The sequence below is a fragment of the Pinus tabuliformis genome, chromosome 9 (genome assembly GCF_031772625.1).
Source record: "Pinus tabuliformis cultivar Carrire ecotype Pingquan chromosome 9, CPIR1, whole genome shotgun sequence".
NCBI classification, from domain to species: domain Eukaryota; kingdom Viridiplantae; phylum Streptophyta; class Pinopsida; order Pinales; family Pinaceae; genus Pinus; species Pinus tabuliformis.
The window spans coordinates 1,731,328,112-1,731,354,845 of NC_142307.1; the positions used below are offsets into that span (position 1 = coordinate 1,731,328,112).

Genomic DNA, 26,734 nt, shown 5'->3' on the forward strand with positions numbered 1-26,734 from the left:
TTCCATGGAGGAAGGGATGAGAGGATAGGATGATCCTTAACTCATTCCTCATCCATTTTCGAGCTCATAGGAGTTGATAAGACAGGGAAACTTCTAGATGACTCCAAAAGATAAGAATATTTCCCAATCCTATGTGAATTTCACTCATTCTCGCCCAACGTAGGTGAAAGGAAGCCTAAGTGCTCTGCAGAGCACCCTGGCAGTGGACTTAACTACTCTGCAACACACCCTCATAAGGGCTTACCTACTCTAGTCCCTCTAGAGGCAAGTTCTGGATGTCTTCAAGTCATGAACTGTCTAGGAAGGAGGCATTCAAAGGGTTGACTTATTTAGGTCATGAAACAACTAATTTAGGGTTTGATGAGTCCTAAATCACTGATCTAAATATTGGGATTTTATGTGCCCAAATGGATCTGTAATAGTTGCCCCCTAAAGCATGAAGCCAGAAAAATGCCAATGTCGAATGAAATGCTATACGATGTGATGAGGAGGTATCAAAGTGGAAGGTGAACTGCATCTATTACAATACATATATCATGATATTTGATTTTACATGCATTGTTGAGGGAAGGCATACCCATGTTCAACTTATAAACTTTCATTACATGTACATAAACAGGCATCTACAGATATAGACCCATGATTAGAATGACTATCAATGCAAAGCCATTGTACATATGATTTAGTACTCCTGATATCACAACATGGATGGATGAAAATAGATTCGGTGTCTTCAATCTCGTTCAACCATTCACTCTAGTACAAGTCTAACCATGTGAATATGTCATCTAAAGTCGAACATGGGAAGACACAATCTGATTACCAGCCGATGATGTAAGCTGTTAACAGATGCAAGAGAAATCACCGATAATGATAATAATACTCAAGGTACTGCAGTACATTCTACATGGTGTGAATGGATGATTTGATGTCAAACACCATACAAAGTCTTTTGGTCAAAGGCCATTGATGTATGCCTATCGCCGAAAGCGAGAAACCTACCATTGTTGCATGCAAGCTTCAAGGCACTGATTGGGTGTTTCTAAGTCAACTTCTTGGATAATGAGTTGATGTCAGCAAGAAGCGACTCGTCGCAGGAGGGCCTTGATGTATCCCACATCAATGACATGAAACGAGTGTAGTGATTTTAGAGAAGGAATTTGATTGACGACACAAGGTTCGGGAATGGCGGTCATGAAAATGAAGGTTTATGGTATTGCAAAAGATGGATTTTGACTAGATGACTTCTCTTGAACATGTAGATGACACTAAAGTGAATTGGTATCATTGACTCAAAACAAAGCAATGGATGGTATGATAGACCAATTGTGTGATAACCATCAAGCTAATAACCTAACCGAGATAGTCACAGTGATGGAGTGAAAGTGTCATGTTCAAGAGCGACCTGCTACCATAAAGTGGTTTCCCCTTTTTCCATTTTCCCCAGTCATTGCTAACCAGTACCTCTTTATTTTTATCAAGATTGAGGAGGATAACATATGCTTGTTGTATAATTTCACCCTTCAGGCGAATCCATTGCTATTTGATGTTTTAAGGAGTCTAACAAAGGTGAAACTCGGTCTTGTCTAAATGGACAAGTTTGTCGCTATTTGGTGTTTTTAACGACAAAGATAACTTGGTCCTTTTCATGTTTAGAGAGTTTGAAAAGGTACAAAAAGAAAACTCCACATGTTTTTTTCGTAAATTAATCTCTCAAGTCCAAAAGAGCGTAAAATAATACAAGAGATATATCATTTCCAATTCGTTAACGATATGGAAAGGACAAGCGCTAGACAGTCTTTTCATGTTTAGAGAGTCTGAAAAGAGCTTAAAGAGGACTCCAAGGGGACTCCTTTTTCGTTTTTAACAAATCTCAAAAAAGAGATAAAAGTGTGCTTTGTGGTCAAAAGTACAACTTACAATCGACCATGTTGAATTTTGCAAATCAGTTGTAAACTCGCTCAAAACATCATCAAATGGATTAAAAATACCTGTTTCAAAGGCAAAAATAGGAAAATACTAATGTTTAATTGATTAAAAAACATAAAATAAGTTTTTACCATATCACTTTTACCGTTTGGAACTTACCATCTAGTTTTGTTCTCTAAGATCAGTTTTTACCTCAAACTTCACCAGCTGATTGCGAAAGATTTTGCGGACCATTTCTTGAGCCGTTTGGACCAGATTGGAACTAAACCTCTTGACTTTCTTTTCAGTTCATTCTTTTATCATTTCATGCAAGTTTCAGGTTTTTTGGGGCCCCTAAGGTTTCAATTTTTTCCCTGGGATCAGCGCAGGCTTTCACATCGAAAACTGCACTGAAGAGAACCTAGATAGAAGGCTAGATGATTTGTAGCACATTATCTTTGTGTATAGGCTACGCTGAGCACATTTCCCAAGTTGGTTTTAATTGTTTTCTCCAAAATTTTCCCTGTCTTTTGCATGGAAAGGATCCTAGTTTAGCTTATGATTTTGTTTTAGGCTTTCATTGGATCAGAATGTCGATTACATGGCAAGAAAGAGAGCATGAAGAACAAGACATGGTTGCCCTAAATAACCAGGTACAGTTGAGGCCCTCAGAAATTGTGGGTTACTCAAATATTTTAAGTTGTCTGGAATGAGGCAACAAATAGAACTATTATAGTTCCTTGTTTGTGCATGGGATTTGACATCTCATACATTCCAAATTAGGGACAAGATGGTCGCTATTACTATTTGATGATATTTACCTTCTTATCGGATTGTCGAGGTGAGGTGCCCACATCTCACTTTTTGGATTTGCCCGTGGAGGTGAATCGGTGAGAGATTACACTAGATAGTTTTGTCGGCCAGGTACACAACCTAGCAAGGATGGGAAAATAAACATCCGAGATGTAATTGATTTGCCTTTAAGAACGATCCTCTTTACAATCGAAAAATTGGCTGGAAGTGTGACACTACATCTGGCGAACAGATCTTATATGCAGTATGCACTGGAGTGTCTAGAGCCAAAAGTTTTCAACTAGTGCGAGGTTGTATTTTCATTGCTAAAAGAACAACTGACTAAGGTAAAAAGCGGTAAGATGAAGAATTTCTGCTATGGTTCGATCTTGATTGCTTTTGCCTTAGAGAAAATCCCATTGATGCAACCACAACATGTATCACTGGGTGTGGCTGGTCCTAGAGATCCACGTATGCAGAGGTGGGTCAAATTGATGGCTCGACATGCTAGTCAGTCAACAATCATTTTCTCCCCTGCATTTTTCAGTTGGCTTGAGCGACAACATGTCGTTATCGAGAAGCATCCATATTCATGGATGGATTATCGTGGAGATCCATATTTGATTCTACCAGTTGGAGCACAATGGGGTGCTATGGGTAAGTCGTTTGACCAAAGGTTTTTTGATTTTTCAAGTTTCTACATGTTTTTTGTGTTTTTTAGTGTTTCCAAGACTAAACTAAAATTACTTTTATGCATACAGATGTGGATATTGTTCAACCTGCAATACACCAACAGGTTGTAGGTGGGCCAGCACAGAGAAACATCGGGAGAGCAGTTCTCCAGGACTTGGATTTGGCTGAGACCTTAGCAGAGTTGCAGGATCACATAGAGGGATTAACCCTTGGTATTTCGGATATCCAGATCAAGGAGTTACCTATGAGGTTGTATTGCCACACTATTGGTGTTCCTAACCATTGGGATAGGATTTTGCACATGATAGCACAAGATGTGACCTGTTAGCATGAGCACCACTAGATATACTTAGGATATTTTGTATGCATTTTTTAGTTTTTGGGTTAGATGACCAAATGTGCCTTGGGCACAATTTTTGTAAAAAATTTTAAAACACCTATCTATTTTACTTTAAGATTTTTTTATGGTTATATGCAATCCTATTCAACTGATGATGTCAATTGAAAATATTACTTTTACATATGTCGAAAATGTCTATTTAACACATAATTCACCAGAGAATCAATTAATGTGTTAAGATTTCTGGAAATATGTTGATCTTGAATGTGTTCAAAACGTCTTTCCAAAATATGAACTCTAAGGAACATATGAAAAATTATTGGATTTTGGACAGTATAAATGTTTGTTAGTTGTAGGTACAATGAGTTGTGAGTCCAGCCTAACGATGATTCGGCGAATGCCAAGTGAAATGGCATCAAAGAGTAATTCAATCAACGCGCTATACTCAATGATATTTTTCATTGATTTATTGATACAAATCCCTTGAAAACTCACTAACTTGCCACTTGGAGGGAAAATGGCCCATGCTGCAGAAGAAAAATTCTGCATACTACGAATAGCACCATAGGCGTAACCAACAAAAGGTTCTGAAGACTTCGAAATCTGCAACAAATGCAAAGCGGATTACTAACCAGATAAAAATCTCTAAAAGAAACACACACACACACACATGCAATGAAAGCATATATACAATGAGTTTTACTACACTTAATCAAGCATAGTAACATTTGAGGTACAACCCGTTTTGGGGCTGTGACAATGGAATCCCATCATAATCTACTAACTCGTAGACTCCTTTCGCCAGAACACGCTTGACAACATAAGGACCCATCTACATTGGTTTGAATTTCCCTACTCCAATTTTATCAGCTTCCTGATCATAAAGTAAGACTAGGTCTCCTTACGAGAAGATACAAGGCTTTACATTCCTATCATATTGCACCTTAATACATTTCTTATGCACTCCGTTAGCCAATGCGGCATCACGACGGGTTTCATCTAGATGGATTAATTCCAAGAAACACGCTTCTTCTTCAGAAGTGTCAGGTAACAGGTCAATCACGAGTTTGAGCGATGAAATTTCACATTGTATCGGTAAGATTTCTTCCAAACCATCCACCAACTAAAAGGGTGTAAATCTAGTTGTATTTATCACCGAGGTTCGATATGCCCACAAGGAAGAGTACAAGATTAAGTGACAATTTCTTTTATGAACCCCTATCATTCTTTGAAACATCTGCTTCAGGACCTTGTTGATGGCCTCAACTTGTCCATTCGCTTGCGGGTAATATGGGGTAGAACTATCATTTAACAGTCCTAACTTAGCAGTTAACTCAGCCATCATGTGATTGTGAAAATGCAACCCATGATTTGTAATTATGGCTTGTGGTATAGAAAACCAGGCAACCACATGGTTAAAGAAGAAAGAGAAGTCGTTTCACCACTATTGTTCAATGTTGGCATCACCTCGGCCCATTTGGTAAAATAGTCAACGACGACTATAATACACCCATGCCCCCTGAACGAGGTGGGGTTTATGTGTCATAAAGTCAATGCCCCGTTTGGCGAATGGGACAACAACAATGACTAGATGTAATGGTGTAGGTGGTAATCTGGTTTTTCGGTCATATATCTGGCAGGAATGACAACTTTTGACAGTAATAATACAATCTTTAAATATAGCTGGCCAGAAGTAACCAGCATGAAAAATCTTTTGTGCAGTTGCATATCCAGATAAGTGTCCACCACAGGCACCTGAATGGAAATCATTCAATTCTTTCTCAGCCTCCTCATGCGTAAGGCACCTATGTAAAACTGTATCAATACCACGACAGTAAAGTGTGTTGCCAATGATCAGATAATATTTGGCTTGGTAACGAATACGTCGTTGTTGTGAGCGAGAGGTATCTTGCCGAAAAGTTTGGGTTTGGAGATAAATCAATATATCTCCATACCAGGCATCAGATGATGAAATTAGAAACAAAGACTCATCCAAAATTGAGGGTTGAGATGTTGATTTGATGGAGGTCGATGGAAGATCACATAGTAACTCAACGAAAACTAGAGATTTCTTTGACTTAGACTTGATGAATTCTAAATCATATTCCTGTAAAATAACTATCCATTTTAAATATTTTCTCGTCATCAATTGATGTGATAGAATGTATGTCATAGGGTTGCAATATGAAATGACAGTTATTTTCCGTAACAGGATATAATGGCAAAATATTTGAACAGCTTGCACAGCTGCCAAAGCTAGTTTTTTGACATAAGAGTACTTACTTTCTGTATCGTTGAGATTATGACTCAAGTAATAAATAGAATGTTCAATCCCATTTTCTTCCTGGACTAAAACAATGCCAATGGTTGTATTTGCAGCGCGAGATACAGGTAATAGTCATTTTGGTAATTTGGAGAATACATTAATGAATCTCTGATCAAGTTATCTTTAAGAGTGTCAAAGGAAGCTTGCGCAACATGATCCCAATGAAAGGGTATCTCCTTTTTCAAAAGACATGTAAAACCTTTCACCATTTCAGCGTAATTAGGAATGAACCTCCTACAGAAAGTTGGCTTTACCTTGAAGTCTCTGTAACCGTAAAAGATTTGAAGGTGGAGGAAAATCTAGAATTTTCTGAAATTTTAATAGATCCAGTCTATTCCCTTCTCAAGAGACTAAAAATCCAAGAAAGCAACCAAAACCAACACAAAACACACATTTGTGTGGATTGAGTTGAATCTTGTAATGTCGGCACCGTAAAAATATTGCTCTCAAATGTTGCAGGTGATCAGTCACTTTCGTGAATGAGAAGATAAATTGTCAAGGTAAGGTTGAACAATGTGCTTGATGTCATGGAAAGCATAATTCATTGCCCTCTGAAATGTGGCCCCATCATTCTTCAATACGAAAGGGAGTTTCTTATAGGCAAATGTGCCCCATGGACAAATAAAATCTATTTTCGATTGGTCTGGTGGGCATATATTGATTTGATTGTAGCTGGAAAATCCATCCATAAATGAGAATATTTCGCATCCAGCACATTCATCAATAATCTGGTTGATAAAAGGTGTAGGATAATTTTCCTTTGGACATGCCGGATTTACATCCATATAATCGATGCACACTCGTATTGTTCCTTGTTTCTTCATGACAGGAACAATGTTGGAAACCTAGTCAGTAAGAGGAACATGGTAAATGAAACTAGCCCACAAAAGTTTTTCAACTTCTGCTTTAATTGCAACAACTTTCTTTGGATGAATAGGTCGAAGCCACTGTCGAACTGGCTTGACATCAGGGTACATTTTAATTTCATGTTCAACAATACTAGAGTCAATGCTTAGCATCTCCTCGTAAGACCATGCAAAAATATCTCTAAATTCATGAAAAAGAGCATGGTAATTATCAAGTTCCAATGGAGAACAAGATTTTCTGACATGAATGTTCTCTACAATATTAGGCTTGGTTGAAATATTAATAGAAATCGTTTCTTCAATATTTGATAGATTTCGCTCATATTTGATTGTTTATGAAAAATGAATTCGATAGGAAATCAACGACTGAGGGGTGGTTTAGTTCATTTGAATAATCTTCGATGTCATCTAGAATATGGGAACGATGATGATAATCTTCCCATGGTTCCTCTCCTATCATCATTGATTGGATGATTCCTTCATCTGTAGAATGTATATGTGAAAAAGGATCTGAAGAGGTACCATATTCTCACGACCTATCTACCCATACAATTGTTGGGTAAGAATTTGGGTTTTCTACACAAGCCCGAAAGATTAATTGCTATGATGATTCAATGGGGCTTAATAGCATCACCTCAATATTACTATCAACTTCAACTTTGTTGGTAATCCTCCTTAAATCAAATGATGTAGAGGAAATCATGTTGCAAGTCTATACTCTTTCCACTTCCGCCAAATCAGATGGTGACGGTAGGGTAAAAGTACCCATCAGGGAAGGATCTTTAAAGAGACCTACTCCAACACTTTGAAGTGACAGCGGGGATCCGTGTACCAATGGAATGCTTCTGATAGCCTGTGAACTATTCGTAAAGAAGGCTAGCTAATCATTGACTATGATTCCACCCTTAAAAAGGAATGCAATAGTATGAAAGTATGTGGAAAACCATAGCATCCATAGCAAATAACCAAGGCCTTCTCAGTAAAATGTTGTAATTGAGGGGTCCGTCAACTACCTCAACTTAAACGTTAACTATTTTTCCCCCTAGTTTGATTTGTAGGTTACTAAAAATCCCACATGGAGTATATGTTATTCCATCAAAAGCTTTCAATGTGGTTGGTGATCGTGACAATGAAGGTGAACCAAGTGTTTTCCAGCAACTCATGGACATAATGCAAGTAGATGCCCCCTCATCAATAATAGTTTGGTGAACATTCTTATTGAGAGATTTTACTTAGATTAGGAAAGATAATTGTGCCGGTAACTATGGTGTATATCCTGCATGGTTAAAAACCACAAGATTTGAATCCGTAGGATCTATTCTGCCTATGACAGTAAAGCCTACTTTTGGGAGGGACAGTTTTGCAACACCTCGAGTGTCGACATAGTAGAATGTGATTGAGCAAGATCTTCCACTATGTTATAATTTTGAGTTTCTTGAGCCCGAGAGTTGAATGTCGATTTGTGCACAACCCCCTTTGGTGGTTTTATTGTCAATTCAGGTACAATGGGTGGAACAACTTTAGATGAAGTCAAAGTTGAAGGATTAGGTTGATCAGTGGCCTGATTATTCGATGATGGCGACGAATTTCCATAAATTTGTTTCTCGTTGAAACCAAAACTTCGTTTTATGGCTTTGTGATGGATAACATAAGTACTTGGGATGTGGAAGCATGGTCTGTTGCAACCAAATGTGTCTTGGGGGTTGGAAATGGATAAATCAACACTGCTGATTTGTTTGAAGTCTTTAAAAGTTTAGAGACCTCAGAGCAGTGTGGACAATCTCTTGTAAAATGCTTGTCATTACATATCAGACATGGATAACGAGGCTTCCTTGCTGAAGTAGAGGAATAAGATGATTTCTCTAGAGGGGAATTTTCTTGTTTCTTTTTCTTTTTCCCCTTTTTCTTGCTTCCTAGTTGCTTTGGATTTTTGCCTTTGTCAAATGACATAGAATTAATCTCGAAGGCAAGAGTATTTTCTGATGCATTGGTAGTTTGATTGGAAATAGCAAGGGTTTGACCAAATGGTCTTCCTGCTATTTGCGTGCTTGAAGAACTGATCACACCATTACTGGCATGAGAGTCCCTACTCGATTATGGAGGAGGGGGAACAGTGAAACATGGTCGAGGTGCATGTGAAATTTTATCATAAAGTGTGCTAGATTGTGTGCAAAGCAAATCCAAGTATTGGGCACGAGCAATAACTTGCTCTTCTATGAAAACTCCACCTTTTGCCACATCCTCGGTGATTAATGGCAATAAGGATTTTATGAACCACTCAGCTAAAAGCTGATTAGGAACATATGTCTTAACCATTTGATGATGATGCCGCCACTCATGAATATGATCTGATATATGGGTAGCAATAGTCTATTTAAAGTTGGTTAGGAGTTCCATTCCAGTCTCATATCTGATGGGTAACTGGAAGTGGGTCAAAAATGTAGTGGCTAAAGTGGTGAAATTATTGAAAGAAGCTCTTGGTAATTCAATGTACCATTTAGCAGCTAGACCAGTAAGTGTTCTTTGGAAAAGACAAAGTCTGACCGAATCATCATTTAATGAGTTTGATGAACACCACAAATGAAAGGTCATGACATGATTTGATGGGTTTCTCCAAGATTCCTGTTAAATTTTAGAATGTAAGATGGTAACTTATGCAGAATTATCAGCCACCAAGGTGCATATAAGATTGGATCATTAGTGAGCCAATTTAAATCTGGTAATTCTAAAGTTGCTACAAACAAAAAATCTTGATTCAAGCTAGGTTGAGCATACCCGGGATATGATGGAATTGCTTGAGAAATAGGTCTATGCATACCAACATAAGTCATCTGCATTTGGTAACTCTGGTATGGTTTTTGAACAAAACTAGTACAAGGTGGTTGTTGATAACCAGGTTGAATGTGTGGTTGTCCATAACCTGCAAAGCCTTGTTGACCAGGACCTTGGTAAGCTTGAGATTGACCAAAACTAGGTTGAGCCGATGGAACAAGTCAAAACAAGGGTTGGAATTGCTGGAATTGGGGTAGTTGGAATTGAGGCTACCACGGTTGTTGAATCAACTATTGTTGTTGTTGTTACAACTGTTGTTGATTTAACAGTTGTTGCTATCTAGCAATGAAAGGGTGGCTAGGTTGTGAATAAGCTATACCAGTGTAATCCTAGGTCAATCCAGATAAGGGTATACTAACCTGAGGTTGTTGCTGAACTCCAAAAACAAGTGGTTGTTGTACAAAAACTTGAGGAACTTAAAGTTCTTGACCTGAAACTTGAGGTTGCAAGGTAGAAGGATCATTTTGTACTAGTTGAGATACAATAGTTTGAACTTGTGACTGTGGTATAGTAGTAACAAAAAGTGTAGTAGGAATAGTTGACACACGTTGCATTGGTTGTGTTGGATACACAAGCCTCGGTTGAATTGGCATTGTTGGTTGCCATTGACAAAATCTAATTCCAAATTGACCTGAATAATGTGGGATATTACCATATGGTAGTCCTATGGAATAAGGAGGATACGGTGAATAAGCATATTGCTCTCCGTATGGTGACAATCCAGTATTTAATGGATACATAGGTCTTTGTTGACCAGATTTCCCAACTCGATATTGATATGCAGGATCAACCGTTGAGTTCCCATTAGAGAAGAACTAGGTAAAATTCTGGTTGAAGACATGGGTGATGACCATGGTGTAGAAGCAACCCCTGAGTGGGTTCCAAACAATGACTGGTAACCAACCGAGATGGAAAATTCACCATACAACTGCAACTCAGGTGTGGTAGAAAACATCGAAGAGGTTACAACAGAAGATTTTGCTGTAGGTGCATCAGATGATACAATCTGATATGTTGACGGTTGTTCAGCCATAGTTAACTAACCCAAAAGTTGTCCTAAAAAATCAAAAGGTATTTGAAATGAAGCAAGATCAAATGAAGTGAAAAAATCAGGAGTATTAGGGTAAAGATAAAGCCCAGTTCCAAATTGAAATGGGGTTCTAGGTGTGGAATATTCTTCCAATTCCTCCTTTATAGCAATTAAACCTGGTGGAAGAACTTCACCGTCAGGTCCGTAAAAGATTTCTAGTGTTGATGAAGTTGAAGTTTCAATATTTACTGATGTCTGAGGCAGTTGATCATCTTCCGGTAAAGTAACAACTTCTGAATGTTCAAATTCGAAGTCTAGATGTTCGGGTAAATCAACAATAGTTTCAAAAATAGGTTCATGAACAACTTCAGGTTCAGATGTAACTTCTGTTTGAACTGGGATAGATTCTGGATTAACTTCTAGTTGAATTGATTCAATTTCAGAAGTACTTTTTTGTTGAGCAATTTCAAGTTGAGGATCAACTTGTTGTTGAACAACCTTGGTTACTGTTTCACTAGGATTAGTGCTGATGTCCTTAGGTAATTGCGAAACTTCTTCTTCAGAAAAAGATGGAATAGAAATAGTTGGAGTAACTAGAGTTTCTGTACTTACCAAAATAGATGATTCAGGTAACTCAGATGAAGAACTAGAAGTTCTTGATGTACTAAACTTAGTTAAGCGAGACCACTTTGCCCAAATTGGTGTTGCTTTGGAAGGCAAAGGTGGTTTGCTCACTATTCTCCATGAACGATAGGGTATGGGTTGATGTTCCTCCACGATTGTTGATTAATTTTATTATCAAAAGAGAAATAAATAAAAAGGGGTATGCTAGGCAAAAGGTTTACCAAGAAACTGTGAACTGCAGAATACCTCCTAGCGAACCAAGAAGTACGGGTAGGAAATCTCCCTGAATGCTATGTTCGGTGTATCACAGTTTACAAGGCGGCCAACTCGGTTACTTAAGGATGGATAGAAACCTAGAGTTGCCCTCCCATATAAACCCAAAGGTACATGGAGGCCCAGTCTGTATAAGTGTTGTCTAATGAAAAACCGCACAGTGAGAGCATTCCCATATACGTTACATACTGTAACAACACCCTATATACCCAAAGGTACGTGGACGAGCTACGATATACTCATGTATGTGGAATGAGGTATCACACTCAGGATGTATTGCAGACAAGTTAGTGACAACTGCTTTGTTTTATGATGTCAAAACACGTCTCTAGCCTAGAACCACTAAATTTTCTTGTTAATGACAATGCTCCATTAGGTAAATTGATGTTTATTTTAAGTTGATCTTGCTTAGGAATTTTCCTTTCAAGTTCACCACGTGATGTACTATGAAATTCCTAGGAATGAAACTATCATGATAAGCATTCTTTCCATTCAATTTAACGATGAAAATCCTAGCTACTTAGGGATAGAGAAATCAGATCTCTTTTGATCAAAGAGCAAAGAGTACAATCTAAATGCAATTTCCCTACACTATTCCTATCAGCACACACAAACTTTTTGAATGCAACATGCATGTATTTCTTTTCGATTCCCTTAATGTGAATATGAAAAAAAAGGAAATATGCACATACAATTAATTAATCTTTCATATGAACGAAGACTTTTACGACAGTTCAGATTCAAAGGAAGAGAAGACTTTGTGACACTTTATTTCAAATGAATATTAATCAATTATATCCTAAATTTGACTATTGATCGATAATGACAAAGAAAAAAATGAAGAAACATTAATCAATCCAATCAAAGCTGGGCTAGATTAGGAGATAAACACTCATTTTCAGAGACATAACATTCATTGATCAATCAAGAAACTATCAAACAGAGAAAAATTGGCAAAAACTCTTTCCAAAGGTGGGAAACTGATCCTAGGAGGATCAGCGCAACCCAGAGTGGGAGACAGTGCACTTCAGAGCATTATCCCTAAGCCAAGGATGCTTTCAACACACTATCTCCCTCACAAGCCCGCGCTGGTGACGGTAAGCCATTTCAAGAGGTAATTTGACACAGTTTTGACTAATTTTTCAATGTAAATAGCTAAATTACAATCTATGAACACAAATAGAGTCTATAAGGATGTCTTAGGAGGTGGATAAACTAATAGGAAAGAGTATTCTTCCCCAGCGGAGTCGCCAATTTGTTTTGGAGAATTTAGCATCTACGGATAAATACTAATTCACTAGACAAGTAGTTTTGCCTAGAACAACAATTTAAAGTGTTTTGGACTTTCCCTATAAGAAGTAGATAAGAAGAGAGGATAGAAGGCCTACCTGTAGTTCCACTTTCCTCTCGTCTCCCTTGTATCAATTCCGCCGCTCCTTCCCATACTTAATCCGCTTTGAAAGTACCCTATTAACACAACAGAAGAAGAGAATTGATCAAAGCATATGATCCATTGAATATAAATGAAGGGAATCATAAGCAATTCATACATATAAGCATTATTAAATAATACATCATATGGAAAAAGTTTCAAACACTTTATTAGATAGAAGAAGGAATTACAACCATCAGTGTCTGATTCAAAGTCATTCCTCTAGCTTGGATCCCATCCACATCACATCAAAAGCAAGACAAGCTTATCGCATCACATCGTTTGCTCCAAATTCAAGTCTCATAGCAACATTATCTCCTTACAATTCAACATAATCCAACCCCTGATCACTTAGATAAGTGGTCAATTTATAGGAAGATGAAGGAGGTTTTGTCATTAATGGTGACATTTAATGGCCTTCCATACTTAGAATTAGTTCCATGGAGGAAGGGATGAGAGGATAGGATGATCCTTAACTCATTCCTCATCCATTTTCGAACTCATAGGAGTTGATAAGATAGGGAAACTTATAGATGACTCCAAAAGATAACAATATTCCCCAAACCCTATGTGAATTTCGCTCATTCTCACCCAGCATAGGTGAAAGGAAGCCTAAGTGCTTTGTAAATCACCTTGGCAGTGGACTTAACTGCTCTATAGTGCACCTTCATAAGGGCTTACCTGCGTTGGTCCCTCTAGAGGTAATTTCTGGATGTCTTCAAGTCATGAAACTGTATGGGAAGGAGGAATTCAAAGGGTTGACTTGTTTAGGGCATGAAACAATTGATTTTAGGGTTTTATGAGTCCTAAATCACTGATCTGAATATTGGGATTTGATGTACCCAAATGGATCTATAACACTACCTATAAATAGTAGCCTCCACTACTTCCCCAGAAGTAACATCCTCCTTCCTCCATTTACTAGCTAGAGGAGTCTCCATGGGTTTACTGCTCTCCATGTGGAACTTCTTGAGTATCTCGTTAGCATACTTTCCCTAAGAGACAAAAAATTCCTGATCACCTTTCCATACTTCCATCCCTAGAAAGTAGTGCATGAGCTCCAAGTCCTTCATTTCGAACTCTCTTGCGAGATCCTCTTAGTAAAACTTGATTATCTTATCATCACTTGTCAGAATCAAATAGTCGACATATGAAGCAATAATAAAAATTTTACCTTCAAACACAATATAGTAAAGTTTCACCTCTGCTTCACTTTTGGGGAAGCCCAACCCAGTGAAATAGCTATATATCTTGGTGTACCAAGCATTTGATGCTTGTTTCATTCCATACAACGCTCGCTTGAGTTGGCACACACATGACTCTCTGTTGAAGGTCTCAAATCCTTTATTCTGATAAATAAAAACCTCTTCCTCAATCATGTCATTGAGGAATGTTGTATTTACATCCATTTGATGTATCTTCCATCCCATCTGTGTTGGTAGTGCTAGAATTGACCTGCTTGATGAGTACCTTGCAACAAGAGAAAAAGTCTCATCATAATGAATCCCCTCCACTTGAGAAAACGCTCTAACCACAAACCTAGCCTTGTGTTTCTCCACACTACCATCCACTGCTTGCTTTACCTTGTAAAGCCATCTAGAACTCACCACTGACTTGTCTGCCAGTCTTGGGACCACATCTAAAACAATGTTCCTGATAATGGAGTCATGCTCCTCAACCATGGCATCAACCCAAACTAGTTGTTGCACTGCTTCCTCAAAAGATGATGGCTCAATGTCTACACATCCTCTCATCAGAGCCATGTAGCCAATGTACCTCTCTGGTGAACTCGTCTTCCTGCACTGTAATGTGGGTGCTCCCACATCCTCTCTAGCATCATGTAATAACCTGTCAGCCTCTTTGGTGTGCTTTATCCCATCTTTGGAAGACTCTGCATGAGTGGGTGTCTCCACTCCTTGATCCTCTGCATGTGGTTGCTCCACATCAACCTGAGGTTCCTCCTTAGGAGATAAAATATCCTCAAATGCATGTAGATGAAGCTCCCTCTTAAGGGAACATATCATGATCTTCTCTTCATCAAATTTTAGATCTCTGCGAACCACTATCATCATGTTGGTTGGATAATACAATCGATAGTTATGAGGTGTATTAGTGTACCCCACAAATATGCCCAACTCTGCTATTGTCTATATCTTTTTCCATGCATATTGGTAACATGGAAGTAGACTGATGAACCACAGATCCCAAAGTGTGCCACATCTGGTTTCTTCCCTAAAAAATCCTCTTCTAGTTTACTCATCCCAAGAATTTGATGAGGGATTCTATTCTACAAATAAACATATGTGTTGCATGCTTCAGCCCACAAGTGTAATGGTAGGCCCTGATCTTGCAAAATTGACTGTGCCGCTCCCAAAATGCTCCCATTCTTCCTTTCAGCCACCACATTCTTCTGTGGGTTATGAGGTGTTATCAACTCTTGTCGAATTCCTTATGATGCACATAAGGTTTTCAACTCATTCGACGCATACTCTCCACCGTTATCACTCCTGAGAGCTTTAACTTTCCTAGTAGTATCTTTTTTGACAAGTGCTTTAAATTCACAAAACTTAGCAAAAGTTTGATCTTTCTTCCACATGAAGAAGATCCAACACTTACAAGGAAAATCATAAACAAATATCACATAATACCTGTGCTTGGCAGCATATGTTATCGAGAAATATCCACACACCTCTGAGTGAACTCGATTGAGGATCGCCTATGCTAGACTGTCTTTGTCATGAAAGGGATATTTTGTGTAATTCTGCAATGTACACCCTTTGCATGTGTCTACCTGCTCTAGAGTACCATTGGGAAGACTAGTAGAAATTTTCTGCATGATCTTCAAAGTGCCATGGTGCGAGTGACCCAACCTCCTGTCCACAACTCATTGATGTCTTGACTTTGCACCTTCTTTGCTTTAGTGCTTAAAGCAACACAATCTTCTACCTCCAACTTGTAGAGATTCTTCACTCGAACCCCTATCCTCTTCACCTGTCCTGTGGCTATGTGATGAAGGAATGCCTTTCCCTTAATAAATGTCACATCATAGCCTCTATCCTCCAACATGGAAATGGAAACCAAGTTCTTCTTCAAACCTAAAACATATATAACATCTCGCAAAGTGATGGGAGAACCAAACTCCCTGTGAAAGGTAATTGTACCAATCCTGATTGTGATATACCTCCCACATCACCCATCTTGATATGCAATTGGATCTCCTTCTCCTCCAAGTTACTGAAGAGATCTTTTTCACCAGTCATGTGGAAAAAAGCTCCACTGTCCGTGTACCACACACTATCCATAACCAATGACACCATACAAGTAATGAGGGTAAAATCCATTTCAAACTGTGAAGCAAGAGACTCACCTGCCACTCTTCTTAAGGGATTCTTACCGACCTTCTTACGTGGAACTTTTGTGGAAAAATGTCCCAGGTCGTGACAGTGAAAACACTTGATTTTCGACATGTCCTTCTTCTTACCACCCTGATAAGAATCTGATTTGGAATGGGATGACCTCCCCTTCCTTTTCTTTGACTTACCCACTAAGGCACAATTTTCCTCGTCATCATGCTTTGATGAGGATCCATCTCTAGTGTTTTGTTGAATTTCTTCCTGTACCAATTCTGACCATAATCACTCAAACTTTGGTAGATTCTCCCTACCATTAACTAAGTCTTGATAACTGTGCTAGCTCTTGGGAAGTCCTAGAAGTGCTAGGCTCACCAGATCGTCTTCAGCAATAGTAATCCTGACACTTCCAAGCTCATCCCGACATTGGGTGAACTTGGTCAAGTACTTCGGAATAGAGTCATCCTTCTCCATCTTGATCTTTCTGAGTTTGTCCTTTAATGCCAGCTTCCCGTGGTCACTACTATTTTGAAACAGGTTTGTCAATTCCTTCCACATTGCAAATGAAGTTTCCTTACCATGGAGATTCGAGACAATATAATCTCTAACTTCTTCTAGGATAACCCTTCTTGTTTTTGCCCCACACTTTCTCAATTTAGCTAGATCTTTAGCATTAGATGCTGGGGGATTTTGAATATCATGATCTATGAATTATTTGAGCTCGTTGTATTCCAATACTGCCTCCATCCTGTCCTTCCAAGCTATGTAATTCGAGTTTCCCTCCAGGGCATACTCAAGTCTCAAACCATAGAATGACATACTGCTGACTCTGAAGTATGAACCTGCAAATTTGATTTCACCTACACAACAAACTCAAATTCTCCTCTTCTATAATGTCTTCAACTTCAATACCATGTATATTTTTACTTGTAGATTCAACAACTTATGTGATATGCTAAAACATAAGACAAGAATCTACTCTACTCATCAGTGGAAACCAAAATTGATCGATGAAAACACTAAGCAAAAAAACACAATATTTTCAATCGCACATAACACAATATTTTTCTTGGGAAAGCAACTGCTCAAAACCTCGACTATCTATATTGCATTAACCAAAAGATATGAGAAGAAAATATAATGCTTGTTCAACTCAAACAATTCTTGCACAAGTAAAATCTATCTCTCTACTTCACAAACCACCTCAAGCCAACACTTATACAATTCTATTGTCTGCCAAGCCCCTACTTCCTTGCACAATTCCTAAGAGAATTAACCCATATTTAATTGGGACATTCTCTCTCCATAACAGTGCAATCCATCCATAGGCCCTCAACTGATTGCAAGAACCATTTGCACAACTCGAAAATTATACAACTAATAGTAAATTGTACCTGAACTCTAATCTCAACCGGGTCTTCCTCAGAATTTACATGCATGAATTATTTATGAGTGAATCATCAGTTAACTCGTGGAGCAGTGAAGTTGCACTAGTGCTTGTCCCCACTACTAGACCTTTTATTAGTTCCTCCAATTGATTGAACTAGTTTAACTAACTTTAATTCAGTTACACTAAGTTAATTAATTACAACTTAAAAGAACTCAACCTAGACCCCTAAAATTTAGGGATCACTCTACATGACTCTAGATAGACTCCCAACTCGAATTTAGTGAGCCAACTAAGTCAAATTAACTTACTTAACTATTACAAGTTGCTATGAGAACAAAATTTCAATTTAATTCCTAATTTAATTCAAAGAGAAATTAAATTAAGATTTCTTGTTGCTATTTTTAACATAATATGTGTTTCTTCGAGAATCAATTCAAAATGTTAACAACGATTTTTTTGAAGAGATCGATCACACTTTTTAGCAAAATAGGTTAAACTATTGTGATGCTCTTGGTATGCATACACATTATTACAAGTTATAAGAAAGGGTACCAATGCACTATTAACGTTAACCATATAGAAAAGAAAATTCATTTGCTACCCATGTTGGTTAGAAATGAAAATGGGAGAAGTGGTTCCATAATAACCTTAATTTAGGTGTTGACTAGTTGAGGATGTAGTATTGTTTAGGATGTTAAAGTTGAGAAATTTTCCCATTACATAGTTATTGTTATTTCCTTTTTTTGGAAATATGAGTATTTTCCATTTTTAATGTATATATTCTATTATAAAATTAAATATTGTTTTATTGTTTTTTTAATAGTGTTATTTTTTCTTTTGTGTTATCATAATTTAATTACAAAATATTTCAACAACTGTTTTTAATAATGAAAAGTATATTATAATTTTTTAAATATTATTATAGAATATTTATAATTTTTTAAATATTATTATAGAATATTTAAACAACTATTTTTGAAAAATACATTTTAATATTTTAAAAATATTTAAAAATTAATAAGTGTTTAGTGTTTTCTATTATTTTTTATGTTAACATTTATAGAATTTTTTATTTTTTTCTTTCAAATAATACTTATATAAACATACATATTGGATTTTTTTTTTCAATTTTTTTGTTTTCCATTAAAATGGAAAAAATGTTTCAAAATTTAACAACTTTATTTACATTTTATTTATTTAGATATTGATTTTTATTTTATATTAAATGTTTAGATGATTTTCAATCTTATTTTAATATTCATTTATAATATTTTATTTTTAATATTATGAAGTGTAAATTTGTTGATTTGAATAAAGTTTAATCTTTATTAAATTTGACATTCAAACTTTATTAGAGAGGGTGTGAAAATGGAAGCCAATTTTAAAGAATTAAACTATCTCACAACTCACTCACCCTAGTTACACAAGTACTTTTTTTATAAAACTTAAATGATAAAAAATTATCATATTTATAGCACTAAAACAATTAAAATCAAACACTATTTTTTATTAAATAATTATTTATTTCAAATAACTAAGAATAAGAACCTTGCACAAGTAAACAAGAAAAAAGAAATAAAATAAAGAATATTTTTTACTAAATTAGTATTTATTTCAAATAACTAAGAATAACAACCTCACACAAATAAACAAAATAAAAACATAGAAATAAATAAAATAGTTAAATTTAATCTAGTTAATTTTTTAAAAAATAACCCTTGATGGGGTGTAATGACAGATGGAATGGGGCATTAGGCGATGTGCCAACCACCCTTGAGTATGTAGCAATTCATAAATGTTAGGAGAACGTGATGTGCGCCTCGCATGCATGAGCATGCATTGTTACAGTTGGTTGGTGGTTTATTTATGTGCTTCGATGGACAATAAAATCATTTGTAGTGAGAGGAAAGGAGCTGAGGTATGTCCCTCGGCCTCCTAGAATGATTTCTCTGTGAAACTGGCGAGTGTGAGGATCTTGGTGCTGCGGGTAGTGGTGAGTTATGAGATTTGGTAAGGAATTCATGTTGTTCAATGTATATGGGTGTGGTTGTTTGGGGCGTTTGCGAAGCTTGGTTTCGTCCATGGTTCGTGTAAGCCTCTGCTTCATAGGTCCTATTGGGGTCATCAAATTGTAAGAACATCGTGCTCACTTAGGTTTTCTCTTTTCTTTTCTTGGTTCCCTTTTTTAGATGTGCTGGAGGGTTTAGTCACAAGTGTTTTGAGTCCAATTTTCTATTAATGAATCTGATTCTTTGGTTTGGGGATACTGCTGGGAGTGCTTGTTTAGCTTGGTGTTGGAATTTTTCTTGGGTCATTTTATTTCATTTTAAGGTGGGGTTTGTATGTTGTAGCTGGAAGGATTTGCGAGGGTTCACTTGTGTGGGTTTATATTCGTGGAAATTCAAGCATTGGTTGTGGGAACTTGGTATTTGGCTGTGCCCTCCTTGGTGATGAATTCTCCTAATCTTGGTGTTGCTCCTTTCTTGTTCAATGGTCAAGGGTGAAGGGACATTGGTTGAGGAAGTATTTTTCTCTGCCCTTTTTGGTGGTCTTTCATCTAAGGCTATATTTTGTCTAGTGTTATTGTGATGAGTTGGTTTACTGGTTCCTCAGTATTTCAAAGGGTGGGTTGAGTTGGTACTTTTGTTATTTTGCAAGTAGAGACAACATATTTAGTGATATTAAGTCTCCTCCCTAATACTTGACGATACCGCCTAGGAAAAGGATGAGGAGTAGAAGGGGGGTAGGTGGAAGGGCTCAAAATGGGCAATGAGGGGCAAGACTCCTTGTCCATGACTAAATAGCCACATATTTTAATGCAGTTTCACTTGATACTCATAAGGAAATCTGCAAGCTTGAGTCCAAAGCAGGGGAGACAAGGCACTCCCTTTCAGATTCTAAGCTTTTAGAGGACATGTCTACTTGGGTGCTAGACCCTGGGCACACAAGGGGTAGGAGGAAACAATATTTAAACTTGGTGGTTCTTCTTTAGCAAATGAAGACCTCACTAGGACTAGTATTGAGGGACAAACATGTGGAGAAATACAATATCTTTGCTTCTTTGAAGGATGTCAAGAGGATGCTCATGAATCAGAGGTTCTACTTGGATAGGATTGAATCCCATTTGACACATGTGGAGAACCATATTGCTCGTGACTAGGATGGTGGGGAACTGATTGATCCTCCTGGCTTTAGTGCAAAGGATCCAACAAATATCTTATTTTTTGATAATGACTAGTGAGCATGGGAAGTAAGTGACGCAGTCTAGTGATTTCCTAGTGCTTCTAGTTTTTTTTTTTTTTTTTTTTTTTTTTTTAATGTAGGTTTCTTGCTAGCCTTTTGGTCTTTAGATTACAATGGCATAGGCTGGTCATAGCTCTATGTTCCGAGTGATGGCTCTCGCTTGTTTGATTTAGGATTTGGTTATTTCCTTTATATCTTTTGTTATCTAATAATGTCTGGACGCAACATATATGTGTTTTGTGGAAGGCTATGGTGGCTCTGGGCTTGCTTCGCTGGGTTCTCGTCATGTTCATTTGCTATCTTTGAAGTTGTACTAGGGATGGATGTGGCTTTGTAGTCTCCAAGTGTATATTGTTTCTCCCTGTGCAATGTAATTTCCAGATCTCATATAATTTTTAGGGGGATGTTGTTTGTTTGTTAGTGTTAGATGGTGACCCTTTGTGGGAAATATTGTCTGTACTTGTGATTGGAATGTTTGGCAGATAAGCAGACCATATCCACTTTTAATTTGATCATAAGTGTCTCTTGGGTTTCTAGCTGTCAGTGGAAGTATGAGGAGATGTTTTTATACCTTCTATGATCAAATTTGATATCTATGTAAAATGGATTTTTTTGAATAATAGAAAGTATTAATACAAAATAAAATAAAAAATAAAATAAATTATTATATTTATTTTTAAGTTTTAATAGATCAATATTAATTTAGTTAAATATTAATGATCATCATTATTTAATTCAAAGATTTAAATAAAATAAAAATAACAAAAGTAAATATGGTTAATTCATTGAGTATAGAAGAATTCTAATTGAACATTTTTACTCGGTGAAAAAAAATAAAAATAAAAATAAAAAATTAACTTTAAAAGACGGAAATTAAATGAGCCTATATCCATTTTAACCATAAAACAAGGCTATATCCATCTTAACCATAACTCTATCGAATCTCTTAAAAATAATTTGATCCCTATTAACATGATCTACTAAGGGCTAAGAGAGTTCGAATCTCTTAAAAATTATTTGATCCCTCTGAACATCTTAACTCTCGATCTACTAAGCGCTAAGAGAGATCAAATCTCTTAAAAAAAAATTAATCCCTCTTCCTACTTGATAAATCCAAAATTAAGATAAATCTAAACTAATTAATTAAAAAAATAACTAATACATTTTAATAAATTCTCAAATCATTCCTTATAATTTAGTATAAACATGGACCAATAAATAGAAAAAACTTAGTATAAACATTGACCATTAAATAAACCAATAAATAAAGAAAACGAATGCATACACTAGATAGGGAAAAAATAAAATACAAATGAGAAGGTTCTAAATTTTTTCATGCTTATGCAAATGTGTTAGTGTCTTAAAATTATGTTAATAGTATGTGAAGAAACGTTGGCAGTATCATTTTTTCCAATTAAGGAAATCGCTTTAATATTTAAAAAAACGATTTTTCCAGATAACGTGTTATGATTGATATTATGAAAAGTTAAGTAATCCTTATAAAATAATTCAACTAGAAAAATGACTTTTCCATTTTATAATATACTATCATTTATATATGAAGAGCTAAATACTTTATATAAAATAAAAATTAATTAAATAATTTTTTAATATTTATTAACTTCAAATAATCATCATTACATATATTAATAACTATCATTATTTTATATAAAACAACATAATTTTTTAAATGATATTAAATATTAAACTATAACAACATACATTTCTTTAATTAATTAAAAAAAACATAATACGTTAGACAAACTCTTGGATCATAATTTGTTATAGTAATTAAGTAATAAATTGAAAAAGAACATGTTTATACAATATAGATAAATAAAATATCATTAGTTTATCCAAAACAACATAATTTTTTAAATGATATTAAATATTAAACTATAACCACATACATTTTTTGATTAATTAAAAAAACACAATACATTAGATAAACTCTTGGATCGTAATTTTTTATAATAATTACGTCGTAAAGCGTTTCCCTCTGAAATGAACTCCCCTAAATGTCTTTCTGTCTTAATCTTAATCGTTAGATCTATTGTTAGATGATTCAACAATTATCTGTCGTCCAAAGAAACACTTTCATTCTCGGACTGAGATCTGTTATATGCTTTTCTGTTTGACATCTGGCAGTCGATTCATTATCCCTCGCCGTGCATACATCTGGCAAGCATGCACTGCACTTTGACTACCTCACTGCATTCTCGCCTCATTTTCCTTCTGCATGCCCAGAGGAGCTCTACTCAGCAGCTTGTACCTTTGCTTTTTCTTTTGTCACTTACTTTGCTCACGCTAGGATGCTAGGTAATCTCTACGACAGTTTCCTTACATCAATTCTATCAAAATAAAATCTCCTCCGTTTCTGTACAGGAAGGATGAAAATTACAGGCGCACAGTGATGGCGTGATTTATACAGGCTACATATCTGCTGGAACTGGACAGGCAGGAAAAACGAGACAGAGATGCAGCATTGGCACCCAAATGGTGGAAGCCCTTCAAATACAAGGTAGTGGAAGAATTGGTGGATGAGAGGGATGAATCCATCTTTGGAGCAAGGCTTCAATGGGACAGATATGTTTTATTCTCTGATCTTTTGGTAGTGAGACCTAGTAAAGCTCCCAAAGGCAATAATAGCTCTCAGAGGGACCCTGCTGAGGGCTGCTACAATCAAAAGGGACATACAAGATGATCTGAGAATTTTAACAATGGAGGACCTCAGTGGCTCCTGTAGGTTTCACAGGACACTGGAGGCAGTCAGGAAAACAATGAAGAAATATGGGAGTAGTGAAGTGTGCATGGATAGGTATTCATTGGGGGCTGGCCTGGCTTTTCAGGTGGTGAATGCCTTAACATTTGAGGTATATTTGTCGAATCTCATCTGTTCAATCCCCCTTTTGTTTTATTGCCCATGGGTCTTAGAAGTATTGTTGACAAGTTTGGACTACTGTGGAATGCAGTGAAGGGTGTGATGAGAGCTATTTTTCCTTCTAAGAAAGAAGGAAATAAGGAATTAGAAGGCCTTGATAAACAATCAGAGGATGGGGCAGAGGCGGATTTAATTAATATTTGTCAAAAAATCCGGAAATGGGTTCCCCATCTTTATGTAAAAAATAGCTATTACATCTGTTGTTACTACTCTGATTCTTGTAAAAAATGCAAGAACTGTGATAGGGATGAAGAAAAATCAATGGAGGTCCTGCCAGAGGTCTCTAGTATGGATCGAGTGGCAACCAAACTGTATGTGATTTGCAAGGGCCCCATGAGATTTTCGGAAGCTCCAAAGGTCTCTGGTATGGATCGTGTGGCAACCAAACTGTATGTGATTTCCAAGGGCCCCATGAGATTTTCAGAAGCTTATGGGATTCAACAATGGTGGTCTTATGAGTCAGAGCTCTAGATGGCATTCAATGGGAGTAAATTGATACAACAACAGGTTGGTTCCTTCATACAACGTTCTCATCTGAAGACTGCCCTGGGATCATAGCCCCAGTCATGGGTTCAATTCTTAGGGCAGAACGATAGGCCCTACCTGAAAACCCCCAAATACCTATTCTTTATTAGTATTTGTTTGGCATTTGTCCACCGCCACTACCAGTTTTGCTGTGCATTGAAACACTTCTAGGATGCTAGGTAATCTCTATGACCCTCCGTGTCCATATCGTATAATTCCTGGCATTTTCATGACCACACCAGGTTTTTTCTCATTTGATTTGGTGCTACATTGGTTATCCTCCTTTAGTCTGAAGTATTCTTGATGGGAGAAATCAATTATCTTGAACAGTTTATGGGGCTTAGAATTCAATTGGCTTGAACAGTTTATGGGGCTAACTATTTTAGGATTTTTGTTGAAACCGTCAATTTATTTTTCACATTACAGATATCCTAACTTTCTACTCACTTATCTTTTTCCTATCTTGTGGTGGCTAGGTTCTCGTCTGCGAGATTTTGGTGTTAGGGTTTCACAACTGGCTCTGGAATCATGCTGCCGAAATCAGACATGGATTTTCTGGTCAGCTCAGCCATATAACTTTTATGAATGTGGCCATTCGGCCTGCCCCTTCTCTGGGTATTACGATTTTCTTAGTCAATCAGGATTCAAATGTTTACAATACTGCCCGAATTTTAATAAATATGTCTTCTTGTCTGCATTCTGACAATATATTGTTTGGAGTATACGATTTTATGCGCAAATTTTAGTTTCTCTATAACTTTGAATTCTGGGTATGACGACAACTCTGGGTTTTCAAACCCTTCGGTTTTTATTTATTTAAATGGTGAATATCCTCCATGTTTTGTCATAGTCATGTTCTCTTTCCTACCATTTTCACATTGCATGTAACAGTGATTAGGAACAGTTTGGCTTCGTCAATTCCCCTTCATGGTTCAGCTTTTTTGTGAACAATACTTATTCACATTCCTTTTCTCCTTGTCTTCCAGGTCAAATCCCTTTCCAGCCAAAGACTGCACCACCTGTTTCATCCTGCACCATCAAGAAGGCATTTCTTTATGGCCTAGACTGTCACAGTCTTACAGCTCCAGGCTACCTAAACAGCTTGCCTTGCCTACTTAATTTTTCTAGAGAATCTCTCCTCCTGGAACCTAGAAGTTTATTCCACAAGCCTCTCTTGATGGGCCATGTTGCATTGATACTCCAAAATTGGGAAAGATAGATTGCTCCTTTGGTGCTTCCTCTTTGTCCCCTATTTGATCCTTCTCTTGGGTCCCTTCCTACCTCTGGTGTCTTCTGTGCTTTACTATTATTTGGGCATTTACATATGCATTTCTTCTCCCCACCAATTTGCACTTCTCAACAAATTCCTTGGCTCGTATGACAATTCCTCCTCATGGCTTTACAATTCCTGCACAACAAGATTTATCACTCTTTGAGCTGGCCAGGAGTATTCTTATTAAATTTATAGCCTTGCATGGCTTTTTCAAACCCTTTGAAATTATTAAGCTGATCTACTTTCAACCTTGGAATTTTATGTGGTATCTCTCTCATAAATTCTCAAATTAAAACAGGTCCTTCTAAATTCCTCCTCATGGCTTTACAATTCCCGCACAATATGATTTCTCCCTCATTGAGCTGGCCAAGAGTATTCTTACTAAATTTATAGCCTTGCATGGCTTTTTCCACCCTTTGAAATTATTACGCTGATCTACTTTCAACCTTGGAATTCTATGTGGTATCTCTCTCATAAATTCTCAAATTAAAACAGGTCCTTCCAAAAAAGCTTACATGATTGGACTGTAACCCTTAGTAATGTCGGGGAATACTGGGCCTCTAAAATGCCTCTAAAATTAGGGGATTGAAACTAGACAAATGAAATTTAGATAAAAGACTTCCTAAAGATCATTGCAATTTGATTGGATCAATTTTTGAAGCTTGACGTCCACTCCCCTTCAGCTAAGTTCAGTGAATTTGTGTTTAGGTTTGATCCTTCTATTCCTCCTCTATTGCAATATTAGCGAATAGGTCTACTACCATATTTCCTTATCTCTTTACATACTGGAAGCTGACCTCCTTAAACTTTCTAACTGCTTCTCTTGGCCAAGTGAGTTGCACTTCTGAATGCAATGTAAGATTTTTGTTTTGGATTAAATTTTTAAAACAAATTGT

At 36.8% G+C, this 26,734-nt stretch overlaps 1 pseudogene; it reads left to right on the forward strand.

Moving 5' to 3' along the window:
- Positions 1-24,598, forward strand: part of LOC149155631 (GDSL esterase/lipase At4g10955-like) — a 35,533-nt pseudogene extending 10,935 nt beyond the window's left edge.
- The last annotated feature ends 2,136 nt before the right edge of the window (positions 24,599-26,734 follow it).